Source organism: Phalacrocorax aristotelis, chromosome 12 (assembly GCF_949628215.1).
Source record: "Phalacrocorax aristotelis chromosome 12, bGulAri2.1, whole genome shotgun sequence".
NCBI lineage: Eukaryota > Metazoa > Chordata > Aves > Suliformes > Phalacrocoracidae > Phalacrocorax > Phalacrocorax aristotelis.
Window position 1 is genome coordinate 24192329 of NC_134287.1, and position 12276 is coordinate 24204604.

At 51.6% G+C, this 12276-nt stretch overlaps 1 long non-coding RNA gene across 2 annotated transcripts in view; it reads right to left on the bottom strand.

Moving 5' to 3' along the window:
- The window catches only part of LOC142063778 (uncharacterized), a 222973-nt gene that overhangs the window by 193386 nt on the left and 17311 nt on the right, over window positions 1–12276 (bottom strand). Inside the window, exons 4-5 of one of the 2 annotated variants that reach the window (XR_012662869.1) lie at window positions 11985–12094; window positions 1140–1249 (exon numbers count right to left, since the gene is read on the bottom strand). This is a non-coding gene — a long non-coding RNA (uncharacterized LOC142063778). Of the gene's footprint in view, window positions 1–1139; window positions 1250–1507; window positions 1533–11984; window positions 12095–12276 lie in introns of those variants that run through there. The other variant, XR_012662870.1, reaches the window with a different exon arrangement.

A 12276-nucleotide genomic window follows, 5' to 3' on the forward strand; every position in this document is an offset into this window, starting at 1 on the left:
TAGAGTGCCAACGGGAATGTCCTCTGATAGAGCACCACATTTTTTTGCAGAGGTACTTCAACAAATTAATAAAATTTTGGGTAGAAAATGGGACCTGCATACACCCTGGAGACCACAATCAAGTGAAAAATTTCAGAACATGAAGCAAACACTAAACTGACATAGTGGAATATTATTGATCTAGGATGGAAGTATTGAGAAAATTATTATTTCAGAACTTCCAAACAGGGGAAATGTAACCAAAGTGATGAAATCAACCAGAGACGGTGTTCCATTACGGGAACATGGAGCGTACCAATCAGCGTATCTGTCGATCTGCATTTTAGTCCGTAGGCGATCATTAATGCGAACAGAACAACAGACAACGTGCTTCTGTCAGAAAAGGATGAAAAAACGCTGTTTCGCTTAGCGGACTGAGAAAACTAGCCAAGACTGCCAAGAGTAAGAGCCGAGAAGCTAAAAGGTAATTCCGGCAGGGGGAGATCGCGACCACCGACTCACAGACCACCACCGACCCAAGTAACAGAAGAGAACAACGGAAGAGGACAACCGAGCCTGCGCAGCGATTTACATACGGAACGAGCAAGTTTGTACCAATCAGCAGACAGGACAATAATGAATATGTATGAATACGTAAAACATTGATCTACAAATTGTACGGGAAAGGTGCGTGAGGTACGCACGCCAGGAGGAGCGATCCCCCGTGCATCCGGCGCCGCGAATAAAGAATGCCTGCTCTTTAATACTAAATTGGTGTTGAGGAGTCGTTTCCGATTTTAACGCGTTTTTCGGTAACACAGGGAGTCAGATCAAGAGAGCCAGAGAACAACAAAACACCGACAGGCTACAGGACAGAGCAGGAGGAATAAAAAAAAAAAAAAACGGAGCCAGAGCCAGGCAGAGAGAGGCGGAGAAAGAAAAAGGAGCCACAGGCTACAGGACAGAGAGAGGGAGGACTGAAAAGACGGGGAGGCAGGGAGACACTCAGAGCGAGATGGAGAAAGAAGGTGCGGGGGGGGGGCGCAAAAAAAAAAAGTAAATTTTGCAGCAGGTAAGGAAAGAGAGGGGGCCGGGGGAGAGACAGGGAGGGCCCAGGACGCACAAGAGAGGCAACGGGGCCCCAGTGGCCCAGGACTCACCGCGACTCTCGCTCTCAGCGCTGCTGGCACAATTTAGCCGTTCAGATGCTTCTTTCCCCTCCTCTCCTCCCTGCCTCTTCTGCAGCTCCAGACTCTAGGCCGTCCTCCACCTGAAGAGAATACGTGGGTGTCTTACAGCTCTTACCAGATGAGGCTTCCTAGGCACGTAGCCTAGCTCGCTCGTGCACTACACGCCCGTACCCAACTCCGGGTTACGCGTACAGACCCTACGGTGCACGTTGGTGGCCTGGCCCGCTGCGGGCTATGAAGGGGGATCCTTCCTCCCCCACCTGCATGGACAGGCTCTCTCTTGCCTGCGGCAGGAAGGCAGCTGGCAGCCAGAGCACCTTCAGTTTCTTCTTCTTTACCTTTCGTTGGCGTCTCCAGCTTCAGCTGAGGCAGCTCCTGTCCGCAGCCGGGAAGGGCTTTGTCTATCCCTTTTCGGCCCTGCGCTGCGAGGACGGCGAGGACGGGCAGAGAGAAGCCACGCGAGCCTGAGACGGCCACAGGCAACGGCATCCCCGGGGGAAGGACAGACAACCATGTCCTCAGCACGGTCTCTGGGAGAGGGAAAGAAGAAACAGTGACCGTCATTACCGTCGATCGACCCCTGGCCAAAGCCTCTCCTTCCGCAGGGGCTTCTGGACACACCGCTCCCTCCCCACGCTACTGCTAAGGGCCCCTGCACCAAGGGGGAATCCAGTGCGCTTGAGGGACGGCTTGCTGCCTTCACGACAGGGCCTGGGGGCGGCCTAAGGCTATGCAGCACGCTTATGGGGAGGTGCCGGAGCTGGGGGCAGGCGCACGGGGCAAGGGGGGCCCGGGGAGGCTGAGCGGGACCTCCGGTGGGCCGGGGAGGCGGCCATCATCTGCGCCCTGGGCACGGGGAAAAGGTCATCGTCCTCCTCCTTTCCCTCTTCCCTTCTGTCAGCTCCCGGGGAACTCACCGCTTCTCGGGAAGCGGCCGCACCCGCAAGCCCCCAGTAATCAACACGAATCCAACCCCAAAAATACACCTCGCGTACCGTACGCGCCACGGCCGCCCGGCACCCGAGCGCCGGAAGACCGCGCCTCCCGCCATGCCCGGCGAACCACGTGACAGGGCCGGCAGCCACTGCGCCAGGAATACAGCTCCCGGCATGCTCTGCGGCACAACCCGGCCGCCCGGCAGCCGCAAGGACTACAGCTCCCGGCATGCTCTGCGGCACAACCCGGCCGCCCGGCGGCCGGTTTGATGCGGAGCCACCCAGCATCCCTGCGAGCACAGCTGCAGGCGCAACAGCAGTTACGCAGCCACAACTAGGCACTAAACAAAGGCTTTCCAACACTGGAGGTCTAGAACAGGTAGACATTAGCACAGAAGCACAAGGGGCTCCGTCACCCTGCACAAATCTCCCCGTGCCTACACACGCACACGTTCAGAAGTTAGTTATCAGAAAACGCCCGACTCAGCCATTTGCCACAGTCACGAGACTCACGACATGATAACACGACATGACACGCGAGGTGGGCTCAGAGTTTTAAGGCAAGAAATACCTCCCACGCCCCCCACCCGAGATCTTTCAGGGTCCACACCTGCCATCGCCCCGCACCAAACCTACCCGGCCAAAGGCTTTCAGGTGGCCCGAAACACTGTACACAGAAAATAACCAGGGACAGACCTGCATTGTTCGGAAGCGAACGATGCCCGACCGGGGCTCCTCTGCGGGGCACGGAGCCCCCCGGCCCCGCCCGGAGACACACACCCGCCCCCCGCTGCCCGAACTCACCCACCAGCGCTCTCCGGCCCCCGGACACGGCCGCGCTGCTCTCTCAGGCGGCTGCCGCAGGCGAGGCTCGGGCACCGCCAGGCCTCCAGGCGTCCCGAGGGGCTGCCGGCCACCGCAGGGGATGGCTGCCGGCGGCCGGACCGCCGCGGCGCTCCCCGCCCAGCTCCGAGCAGGCTCCGCCGGCCGCGGGCTTCCCACGCCGGGCCGCAGAGGGGCCCCGGCACCGCACAGGGACGCCTCGCGACCCGGCCGCCACACGCACCGGCCCTTCGGCCTCCACACGCACCGCTCCCCGCCCCCGCTCCGACGCGCCGCGCACGCGCCACCGGAAGCCCGAGCCCCGCGGGGCGGCCCTTAAAGGGGCGGCCGGAAGGAACGGCCCCCACCGGCCCCGCCACCCGCGCCCAGCCGGTGAGCGCCAGCGCCCCCTGCTGGCCGGGCCGCGCTCAGCTCGCGAGGGCGCCGAGGGCCGGGCGGGGCGGGACGCGCCGGCTCGGGGCCAGCGCCTTCTCGGGGCGAGCGGGAAACCCCTGCGGGCCCCGGTCACGGCCGGGCACAGCCGCGCGCCCTCCGAGAGCTGCTGAACGCGGCTGCCGCTCGTGACACATACCGAGCCGTCTGCGACGGGAGCGGGCAGAGGAGGAAGGGGCCGGCGGCCGCGGGGCCTGGCCCCAGGCGGGGGGGAGGGGCTGGGGCCCGGGGGGCCGCCCCCCTCCTCACAGTTCCCTCACAGTTCCCTCACAGTTCCCTCACAGTTCCCTCACAGTTCCCTCACAGTTCCCTCACAGTTCCCTCACAGTTCCCTCACAGTTCCCTCACAGTTCCCTCACAGTTCCCTCACAGTTCCCTCACAGTTCCCTCACAGTTCCCTCACAGTTCCCTCACAGTTCCCTCACAGTTCCCTCACAGTTCCCTCACAGTTCCCTCACAGTTCCCTCACAGTTCCCTCACAGTTCCCTCACAGTTCCCTCACAGTTCCCTCACAGTTCCCTCACAGTTCCCTCACAGTTCCCTCACAGTTCCCTCACAGTTCCCTCACAGTTCCCTCACAGTTCCCTCACAGTTCCCTCACAGTTCCCTCACAGTTCCCTCACAGTTCCCTCACAGTTCCCTCACAGTTCCCTCACAGTTCCCTCACAGTTCCCTCACAGTTCCCTCACAGTTCCCTCACAGTTCCCTCACAGTTCCCTCACAGTTCCCTCACAGTTCCCTCACAGTTCCCTCACAGTTCCCTCACAGTTCCCTCACAGTTCCCTCACAGTTCCCTCACAGTTCCCTCACAGTTCCCTCACAGTTCCCTCACAGTTCCCTCACAGTTCCCTCACAGTTCCCTCACAGTTCCCTCACAGTTCCCTCACAGTTCCCTCACAGTTCCCTCACAGTTCCCTCACAGTTCCCTCACAGTTCCCTCACAGTTCCCTCACAGTTCCCTCACAGTTCCCTCACAGTTCCCTCACAGTTCCCTCACAGTTCCCTCACAGTTCCCTCACAGTTCCCTCACAGTTCCCTCACAGTTCCCTCACAGTTCCCTCACAGTTCCCTCACAGTTCCCTCACAGTTCCCTCACAGTTCCCTCACAGTTCCCTCACAGTTCCCTCACAGTTCCCTCACAGTTCCCTCACAGTTCCCTCACAGTTCCCTCACAGTTCCCTCACAGTTCCCTCACAGTTCCCTCACAGTTCCCTCACAGTTCCCTCACAGTTCCCTCACAGTTCCCTCACAGTTCCCTCACAGTTCCCTCACAGTTCATCCCATGGACGGAACCGGGACCTACTGTGAGGCACTGGGAAAGAAGTGGGAGGAAGCCGGGACAGACCAATATAGCCCAGTATGGACTAGACCAATATAGCCCAGTATGGACTAGACCAATATAGCCCAGTATGGACTAGACCAATATAGCCCAGTATGGACTGGAGGGAACTGCGAGGGAACCGCGAGAGAACCCCACAGAACAAACCATGGGGCACGAGAAGGCAGAGAATTAAGAATTAGGGACAGGGAGCCAGAAAAAAAAAAGAAAAAAACCAAAGGGAGACAGAGAGCAAAAGGAATCGCAATGCGTACGGAGAGAAGAGAGAAACAATTCTAGCATAGGGTCACGCGGGAGCCAGGGACAGCAAGATGGAGAAAGGACAGAAGCTACAGGCTACAGGGCAGAGAGGGAAGAATTAATGAATAGACACAGAGAGCTGGGCAGAAAGAGATGGAGAAAGGCTAAAGATCACACGGCCTACAGGGAAGAGAGAAGAGAGGGAGGAATTTTAAAAACAGGGGCAAGAAGCCAGAGAGAGGGAGAGAGAAGCAACAATAAAATGGGGACAAGCCACAGGGCAGCGAGGAGGGAATCAATGAATAAGAACACGAGACCAAAGAGAACACAATGTAGAATGGAAAAAAGGAACAGCGGCCTACAGGGAAGGAGGAATTAAAGATCAGGGACTGGGAGGCAGACAGAGACACATGAAGAAACAAGTGAAAAAAAAGAAAAAAACAAACCAACAGCAATGGGCTACAAAGACAGAGAGGGAGGAAATGAGGAAATAAAACGTCGCAGCAAGGAGCTGGACAGAGAGAGATGAGGACAAACAAATAGCACGGGTCCACGTGACAGAGAACGTGGAATTAGAACACAGAGAGAGGGAGCCGGACAGAGAGAGAGGCCGAGAGAAACATCTAGACAGGCTACAGCGGGCAGAGGCAGGAATTAAAACCTAGGGACAGGGAGCTGGACAGAGAGAGATGGAGGTCACAGGGAACAGCGGTGGCTGCAGGAAGAACAGGAATTCATGAATAGGGAAAGGGAGCTGGACAGAGAAGAACTCAGAAAGGCAAGAACAGTAGCAGGGTACAGAGCAGAGAAGACGAATTAAAAAGCACGGGGGGAGCGTTGAGGCAGACAGAGAGAGATTAAGAAAAAAGTCACGGGCTACGTGGCAAAGCAGGAGGAATTCAGAAACGAGGATGGGAACCAAGGGAGAGTGTGCTGGTGAAGGATAACGGGCATTAAAAGTGAGGGACGGGGAGCTGGGAAAAGCGAGGCAGAGAAAAACAGAATCACAGAGAGAATCACACAAAGCCAAAAAAGAAGAAACTGAACAACAGGAACAGGTGTAACCAAAGCGATGAAATCAACCAACCAGAGACGGTGTTCCATTACGGGAACATGGAGCGTACCAATCAGCGCACCTGTCGATCTGCATTTTAGTGCCTAGGCGATCGTTAATGTCAGCAGAACAACAGACAACATGCTTCTGTCAGAAAAGGATGACAAAACGCGGTTTCGCTTAGCGGACTGAGAAAACTAGCCAAGACTGCCAAGAGTAAGAGCCGAGAAGCTAAAAGGTAATTCCGGCAGGGGGAGATCGCGACCACCGACTCACAGACCACCACCGACCCAAGTAACACCACCTACTCAGAAGAGAACAACGGAAGAGGACAACCGAGCCTGCGCAGTGATTGACATACGGAACGAGCAAGTTTGTACCCATCGCTAGACAAGACAATAATGACTATGTATGAGTATGTAAAATTTTCATCTACAAATTGTACAGGAAAGGTGCGTGAGGTACGCACACCAGGAGGAGCGATCCCCCGTGCATCCGGCACCGTGAATATAGAATGCCTGCTCTTTAATACTAAATTGGTGTTGAGGAGTCGTTTCCGATTTTAACGCGTTTTTCGGTAACAGTTTTCGCACCCCAGGTGGGAACCTGCTTTTGAATCTCGACGGATCCGTGGGATCGTGGGACCTGCAGCCGGCCCCGAGGAATTCTCCGGGAGAGCTTCCGATCCCCGGGCCAGAGAATTCTGAGCAAGATCCCCTGGATTGAGGTAAACAAGGCATTCTTTGAAGAAGAAACTTAGGTAGAATAATACGTGGGGTTAGTTTCCCACATAGGATAGGATAGCGGGTTTGAGTCCCACAGGCCTGCCCGTAAGGCGCGGCGAAAGCCACGCAGGGTCGGGGCCAAGAGGTGCCTCGGTTGGTAAGTCTCTGCTAGGCGAAAGCCTGTGGAGCGGGACCCGAGGGTAGGGGAGTCTTCAACAGGGGGTTGAAGTCTCCAGGGGTATCTAGCAGGGGGCTACAGATCCCAGTGGCAGATTTCCAGTGAGACCTCTAACGGGGGTTGGAGTCCCTCTGACTAGTATTTGTGATAGTGCACTATCACAACTACTAGTCGACTGGGAGACGGGAGCATTACTGAGTAGGAAACCTATCCCACAGAGAACACCTTTGCGATGTATTTTGAAGCACTGGAAAGACGTCGGGGGCGGTGACCCACTAACTCGGAAACCATTAATTGAATATTGCAATCATTGGTGGCCAACGTATCAATTGGAAGGTGGGCACAAATGGCCAGAACACGAGACATTGCAATATCGTACCATCTTGCAATTAATGTTGTTTTGTAAAAAGGGAAGGCAAACGGGAAGAAGTGGCATATGTTGATTTGTTCTTTACACCGTGGAATCATCCCGAGCAGCAGAAACAGCGTGAGGTATGTCCACAAGATTCTACGGCAGTGTTTCTGAAAAGAGGAAAACGTGGTGAGAACTTGAAAGAGTGTTGCTCTACTTGTGATACTGGATACTTCGCTTGATGAAACTGACAAGAAAATAGTATGGAATACAGCCAGAAGGCAGGTGCAGGGAGCACATGCTAACGGGAATTTACAGAGAACAATGAATAAGAATTTTCCATCTACAAATCCCGAGTGGGACCCTAATCAGCCAGGACCCAGGGGAATGTTGACTAGATGTCAGAGAGAGATTTTATTTGGAGTAAGACAAGCAATGCCAAAAGCAATAAATTGGTCAAAATTTATGAAGTGAGACAAGAATTAAGTGAGTCCCCTTCAGCCTTTATGGAAAGACTGAAGGTGACCACCAGAAAATATACTCATTTGAACCCAGAAAAACCAGAAAAAGCAATTCAGCTGGTCTCTATATTCATAAGACAATCAGCCCCAGATGGGGGCGGGGGGAGAGAAAACAACCTTCAGAAACTAGAACAACCTGAATCCAGAGATCTGGGTTAAATGCTTGAAGTAGCTTGGCATGAAGGAGACCAGGGGAATCAACCCTAGCTGAACACCTGGTTACACTGAAGCTACGGAATGAAGAAATAGAATTTTTGGTAGATACGGGAGCCACTTATTTGGTATTGAATACACGTGAAGAGAAATTTGATCATAAATCAGTAGATGTTGCTAGCGCAACAGGGCAAAGAAAAATTAGCCCCTCTCAGAGCCATTAAAGTTTAAATTGGAGAAGCAATGGGCAACTCACCAGTTTCTGCATATGCCTGAATGTCCACTGCCTCTGTTATGACGAGATCTATTAGGTCAATTAGATGCTCAAGTAACTTTTAAAGATGGAGAGATTAAATCACTAATACCAGAATCAAAAGCCACAGAGGCGAGAGCGTTTATGTTACAGGATTCCTCCAGGGAGGAACGGGTTCCCGAGGAAGTGGAAAACGTAGTAATTCCTTTGGTTTGAGCGAGCGGAGCTCCGGAGCGATCTAAGTGGGCAGAGCCGGTAAAAGTAACCTTAAAGCCTGGAGCCAAGCCCGTAAGACAAAAACAATACCCTATTAAGCGAGAGGCTCGAAAAGGATTACAGAAGTTAATTATAAAATTTTTCAGAATATGAGCTTTTAGTGGAATGTGAATCAGAATATAGTACTCCTGTGTCGCCAGTAAAGAAATCTAGAGGCAAAGAGTATTAGCTAGTTCACGATTTAAGGGCTATAAATCAGGTGGTCCAAGATATACATCCGGTAGTAGCTAATCCATACGCTTTACTGACCTCTTTTAAAGGAGGAGCATAAATGGTTTACTGTACTAGATTTGAAGGACGCCTTCTTTTGCATACCTCCAGGCATAAAAAGTCAAAGCCTATTTGCTTTGCAATGGGAAAGCCCCACCACAGAATGAAAGACACAGCTACCATGGACCGTACTTCCACAAGGATTTAAAAATAGTCCTACGATACTTGAGACTCAGCTGGCAAAAAAAAATTAGAGATATAGAAAAAACAGAACCCAGGGAGAGGCATCTTGTTACAGAATGCGGATGACATTCTGATAGCGGCACAAAGTAAAGAAAAATGTTTTGAAATTTTTAAATTTTCTCGGCCAAGGAAGATGCGGAGTTTCCAGAAACAAAACCCAAATAGGAAAAGAAGCAGCCATTTATTTAGGATTTGAAATATCTCAAAGACAAAGACAATTAGAAAGTGAAAAGAAAGAAACTATTTGTCAAATTCCCGAACCTAGCAGCCCGAAGGAACTGAGAGCTTTTCTGAAAACAATGAAATAGCATCAGCTCTGGATTCTGAACTATAGACTGTATGTAAAACCATTATTTGAGGCATTGAAAGACTCAAAAGGATAAATATTTAACCTGGACGCCCGGATGCCAAACGGCATTCAAAGAACTGAAAAGAGCCTCGATGATGGCCCCTGCATTAGGCCTACCTGATTTCGCTAAACCTTTTCAGTTGTTTGTCCACGAAAGACAACATTTAGCCCTTGGAGTGCTGACACAGCGACTGGGAACCTGGAAGAGACCTGTGGGCTACTTCTCCAAACAACCTGACCACGCGAGTAAAAGATGGCCTAGGTGTTTACGGGCAGTAGCAACAACAGCGCTGCCGATCCGGGAAGCCCCAAAGTTAACAATGGGACAGAAGATGACAGTATATGTCCCGCACATAGCGGTGACTGTTTTAGAACAAAAGGGGGGTCGTTGGCTATCCCTTAGCAGAATGTTGAAATATCAAGTTGTTCTGTTAGAACAAGACGATGTGGAATCGAAGACTACTGCTATACTGAATCCTGCTATGTTTTTAACAACAGAAAACCTTACAGACAATTTAGAACACGATCGCTTGCTAACTATTGAACAAGTCTATTCCAGCAGACCAGACCTGAGACACAAACCTCTGGGAAAATCCTGATCTGGAGTTGTTTACAGATGGAAGAAGCTCTGGGCGAGAAGAGAAGCGAATGGCCGGATATGCTGTCGTTATCGTCGCCGAGGGAATGGAGTCAGGGGTGCTGCCTGCAAACACCTCAGCACAGAAAGCAGTATTGGTAGCATTGAAGCGAGCTCTGCGAATGGCAGAAGGACAAAGGATAAATATCTAGACTGATTCCAAACGTGCATTTGGTGTGATCCACGACCATGGAGCTATTGGGAAGGAGAAAGGACTGCCATCAGCCCAAGAATCATCAATACAGCATAAAGAAGAAATTCTCCAACTTCCGGAAGACGTGCAGAAACCAAAAGAAGTGGCGGTAAAGCGTTGCAAAGCTCATCAATTTGGCCAGACGGCTGTAAACATAAGCAAACGACTGACCGATAAAGCTGCAAAGAGGACTGCAGAGCAAGGTATCCTTGCACTAGTACCAGTAAAACAGATCAGAATTCCAAAGTTGAAACCGAGATATAATAAATTGGATGAGCAATTAGCAGAACAATTGGAAGCATCACAAAACACAGAGAGATGGTAGGTAACACCAGAAAAACAAGTAATAACAACAACCACCCCACAAGTTATGACAGAACTTGCAAAAGAAAACCATGAGCAAACACATTAGGCTGTAGGCGCTACGGTTTTGAGTTTAAAAACATCTGTAGCGTGTGTAGGCATGACAAGAATAGTTAAACCCATAGTAGCTAAGTGTCCAATCTGTCCTAGAAATAATCCCCTGAACCAAAGGAAACAACCTTTAGGAGTAACAAAACAAAAAATTCTCCCGGAAATTATTAGCAAATTAAGTTCTCTGAGTTACCCAGACAAAATAGATATAGCAGTATTTGTCAGTGCTGATTGACAAATTTTCTAGATGGCCAGCAGCTTTCTCGTGCTGCACCGACAAAGCTAGAGTAGTAGTTAAGACGTTGCTGAAGGAAATAATACCAAGATTTAGAGTGCCAACGGGAATGTCCTCTGATAGAGCACCACATTTTTTTGCAGAGGTACTTCAACAAATTAATAAAATTTTGGGTAGAAAATGGGACCTGCATACACCCTGGAGACCACAATCAAGTGAAAAATTTCAGAACATGAAGCAAACACTAAACTGACATAGTGGAATATTATTGATCTAGGATGGAAGTATTGAGAAAATTATTATTTCAGAACTTCCAAACAGGGGAAATGTAACCAAAGTGATGAAATCAACCAGAGACGGTGTTCCATTACGGGAACATGGAGCGTACCAATCAGCGTATCTGTCGATCTGCATTTTAGTCCGTAGGCGATCATTAATGCGAACAGAACAACAGACAACGTGCTTCTGTCAGAAAAGGATGAAAAAACGCTGTTTCGCTTAGCGGACTGAGAAAACTAGCCAAGACTGCCAAGAGTAAGAGCCGAGAAGCTAAAAGGTAATTCCGGCAGGGGGAGATCGCGACCACCGACTCACAGACCACCACCGACCCAAGTAACAGAAGAGAACAACGGAAGAGGACAACCGAGCCTGCGCAGCGATTTACATACGGAACGAGCAAGTTTGTACCAATCAGCAGACAGGACAATAATGAATATGTATGAATACGTAAAACATTGATCTACAAATTGTACGGGAAAGGTGCGTGAGGTACGCACGCCAGGAGGAGCGATCCCCCGTGCATCCGGCGCCGCGAATAAAGAATGCCTGCTCTTTAATACTAAATTGGTGTTGAGGAGTCGTTTCCGATTTTAACGCGTTTTTCGGTAACACAGGGAGTCAGATCAAGAGAGCCAGAGAACAACAAAACACCGACAGGCTACAGGACAGAGCAGGAGGAATAAAAAAAAAAAAAAACGGAGCCAGAGCCAGGCAGAGAGAGGCGGAGAAAGAAAAAGGAGCCACAGGCTACAGGACAGAGAGAGGGAGGACTGAAAAGACGGGGAGGCAGGGAGACACTCAGAGCGAGATGGAGAAAGAAGGTGCGGGGGGGGGGGCGCAAAAAAAAAAAGTAAATTTTGCAGCAGGTAAGGAAAGAGAGGGGGCCGGGGGAGAGACAGGGAGGGCCCAGGACGCACAAGAGAGGCAACGGGGCCCCAGTGGCCCAGGACTCACCGCGACTCTCGCTCTCAGCGCTGCTGGCACAATTTAGCCGTTCAGATGCTTCTTTCCCCTCCTCTCCTCCCTGCCTCTTCTGCAGCTCCAGACTCTAGGCCGTCCTCCACCTGAAGAGAATACGTGGGTGTCTTACAGCTCTTACCAGATGAGGCTTCCTAGGCACGTAGCCTAGCTCGCTCGTGCACTACACGCCCGTACCCAACTCCGGGTTACGCGTACAGACCCTACGGTGCACGTTGGTGGCCTGGCCCGCTGCGGGCTATGAAGGGGGATCCTTCCTCCCCCACCT